The sequence below is a fragment of the Thermobia domestica genome, chromosome 7 (genome assembly GCF_964235325.1).
Source record: "Thermobia domestica chromosome 7, izTheDome1.hap1.1, whole genome shotgun sequence".
Classification (NCBI taxonomy): domain Eukaryota; kingdom Metazoa; phylum Arthropoda; class Insecta; order Zygentoma; family Lepismatidae; genus Thermobia; species Thermobia domestica.
The window spans coordinates 27408166-27412164 of record NC_137460.1 but is presented as its reverse complement, the minus strand read 5'-3'; positions in this window follow the sequence as shown (position 1 = coordinate 27412164).

The window sequence follows — 3999 nt, the reverse complement described above, 5'->3', positions numbered from 1 at the left end:
CATTGTCACTTCCGTGCTCCGCCCCTCTAAAAATTATCCCAAAAGTGGCTGTTTACTAGTGCGGGATATAGCCCGGGGTCGGGGGGCTCGGCCCCCCCAGATTTTTTAGTGACAAAAATGATCGAAACTATTATGTAGATATTTTTGAAAGTTTATAGTAAACTCATGATATATCTACCCCCCCCCCCCAAGTTGTTACCTTCTAGATCCACCTCAACTGTTTACGTCTGTGTTAGATAAAACTTTCTTAAATTTAGCCACACTCAAGTGTGGAACTTCTGGCTTGCAGTAAATGATCTGCCAATAGTAGCAAAACACTTAAAATGCAGGCAACAAAATGTCGTACTAACTCCTGCCTTGGCATTCACAAATAACATTTTTAAAGGTTACCAAAAAAATAAAGGAGGACATATTAAAATTGCAACCACATTTATTTTTTAAATATTTTTTCATTAAAAAAGACCTTCATAAATTGTACATGTGGTAGAAAAACATGCATTTTTTTTTAAAAAAAAAGAAAGATGATACTTTTAGATAAAGAATTATACAAAATACAGCGACTTATTTTTGTCATTGATACTGCAATCATACAAGGAACTCTTTGACAATTAGCAAAAAAATTTCGGAAAATGGTCCTCAAAACACAACTTGTCATCTTGTTAAGATCTCATTTTTCCATTATTATTTTTTCCCCCTTCGTTATGTCACACACAGGCAAAAATACAAAGGTTTGTACCTTAACATACACTGTTAGAACATATATATTTTTTAAATGCGTTCTACTGGAAGATTACCAATGGAATGTATAAGATCCCATAACAGTTAATAATAAATAGTAATAAAAAGTTTTATATATAAAAATGATTGGTCCACATAGAGCTATTTTAAAAAGTTCTTATGTCAGTTTTACCACAGAAAATTCACGTAAACCTTTGTACTTTTTAAAAATCATTTATTATTGCTATGCATGAATTTTAGTTGTAAAAGAAAATTCATTACAAACAAACAAACAAATATGTTTCACATCAGAATAGATCCAAATGTTTACAAAGGAACAAAAAAAAAAAAAAAAAAAAAGAAAAAATCAGCTACCTATAATCAATTTTATTTTTCTTTTTGATCAATTCATGATATGTTTACATAAAATTTTTCTTTTTTTTTTTTTTTTTACTTTTACCTTAGTACCTTGTTTACAGCGGCGGCCCGTCAGGGAATTCACACAGATAGCAGTTTATAAACGTTAACGCTACACGCTGAATACAAGAATTAATACAGTAATATCCCTTTCAGTATATAGCGATTTTTTTTTTTTTAAACTGATGTGACATCTCTCACGAGCGACCACTACTTGTTTCGCAGTCTTTTGTCTCTCTTGTGCGTATGAGTGAACTTTTTTGTGTTCTTCTGAATACATTTTTTAAAAAAATCATTTTGGAAGTTTGTGATATGTCAGTCGGTCGAGTCTTATGTATTATTTCCTTTATATTACCCAAAAAGTTTTTAAAGGCACTTTACAGTCTTGGTACGACATTTTTGTTGGATATACCTACGTGTAGAGAGATGAGTTGAGTTAGTTATTTGTACACCTAGAACGACTTAAAGACATACAGGAATATGGTGTTTATTACACAAAAAGATATCACATAAGTAACTACCAATGTTATCACCAATTAATTAACAGTGCAGAGAGCAAGTTTTAATTTTAGTAATTATAATTTTCCCCCAAAAGTGTCATGTTATACTGGAAAAAAAAGAACAAGTACACACATTTAATTGCCCTTGTACCCAAATTCGTGTAAGAATACAGTTAAATTACTGCATTCAAATGTTTGGAATTTTACTATGGTAATATTTCATTCAAAATCACTATTATTCTGACATCGATGCCATAATATTCGTGGCGAGAAGCATTTTAGTGGAAAGTTCTAAAAGGTATCCACTGTATTCTTTGTCAGAAATACGACACTCTTTTTTACCGCATATTTAACGTGTATTCAAATTATTTTAACATGATTTTTGGTTTAAAGAAAACACAGAGCTACATAAAGTTGCTAACATGCTCTTATATACTTATAACAAATAACCAGTTGACTCAATAAAAGCAATTGATCTCAATTTAATCATGGTATACAACTGAACTTATTCTAAAGGCTATTCGTGGAAATTATTTTCCCCTCTTTTGTTTCTTTCCAAATTCCTGCAAAAATACAATAAGAAAAAAGATAACATGACGTATTTACACCGTTAATCTTTTAGTATTTACAAAACGACATAACCTCAAAATACAGTAGCAATTTTTTAAACATATTTCTGTTTTAAAGCAGTATATGTCAATTTAAAGACCTAATTCTAGCTTGATGTGGCACGAATATCACTGACCAACCCAAAAACCGACTTAAAAGGATATGTTGTCACATTATAGAGGTGATGTACTCTACTTAATTTGCATCCTGTGCTACATTAATGATGGTCTTTGATTATTTATTTTTAAATAGCATTTCTAAAAATAGGCAGCGTCATACAATGTAAACATTCAACTGAATAATACTGTTATCAACGGAATCAAGTGGTATACGGAACATGGCTTATATATATACTGAAAGGCTCTTGTTTCTCCATTGCCCAAGTGACAACACTTGGCTGGCAAACTGGTCTCTTCAGCAGAACAATTCTGTACTCTAGGAACATTTAAGTTTTCTATCTTTTCCTCAAATCACTGAAATGTACCTTACTGCATTATTCAGTGGAACGCTTCGATTTGTAAATACTTCCTTTTCATACTTTCGCAGGAATTTGAATATATATATATATATATATATATATATATATATATATATATATATATATATATATATATATATATATATATATATATATATATATATATATATACAATTGTCTTAAAAAGAATACAACAGCCTTTACATAAGATATTACTCAATATACAAGATGGCGCATATTGTGTGTATTGTGTGTACCAATTTCAAGAAAAAAAATACGGATAACGACACGTAACAATTTGAAATGAAAGGTTTGCATACTTGATTTAATACAGCAGATGGTAGTACACGAACTTCAACGTGATCTCAAAATGTCTCCGTTCATATAAATGCACTGTTAGATATGGTGATGGAAGGTACCCATAGTATCGCATTGAATTAAAAACATAATTCACAATGCATTGGAATCTTATCGATCGTCTTTCAAACATTCTCAGAGAAATTATGGGGAGTCAAAAAGGTTCGGCCACAACAAGTCAGCATAACAACACAAACGTTTGTTTGACTCAACTCTGACAATTGATTTCCAATTATATGGTCTCGCGCTTATGTGAATTGATTTCGGCTTTTAGCTTCCAGAATTTTTAACAGCTCCCAGCAACATTCTCTGAGATTATTGACGCAATGTTTACTTATTCTTTGCGTACGATTGAGGAGTCCAAGAAATACGAAAGATGCCAAGTGATACATTATATTACGCGTCTTAGACGCGTTCTTCATCGTTTCCCAATCGGACAGTCGTACTAACAGAAATAGGCATTTTGCAGACATTCTTTTCAACGACACATTAAAGTTGTATATTACATTACATGCGAATATTTAACTTCGTGATTCAATGGTGTGATTAACAAGTTTTTGTTGTAGTGTCACCTGAAATTGTCAAGATACAGTACACGTCACTTTCAAATTGAAAAATTCATCCAAAAATACCAGCAATTATGACTTATCACTTAGTCAAATAATTTACTAGAAAAATCTCATTATACAAATATGTAATGTTTTTTGTACTGACACCCACATTACCCTACTATATCGTAAACCTTCCTAATACAAACGAAACTGGCAGTGCTCACACGTTTCAGACAATCTAGAAATCGTAAGAGAGAGATTTTTAGAACCAATACAATAAGGGACAAAAGCACGTCATTAATTTGGTTCTTATTATATCATAAACAGACAATTATGTACGCTGATTCAGTAAATATTTTTTGCAGTATCA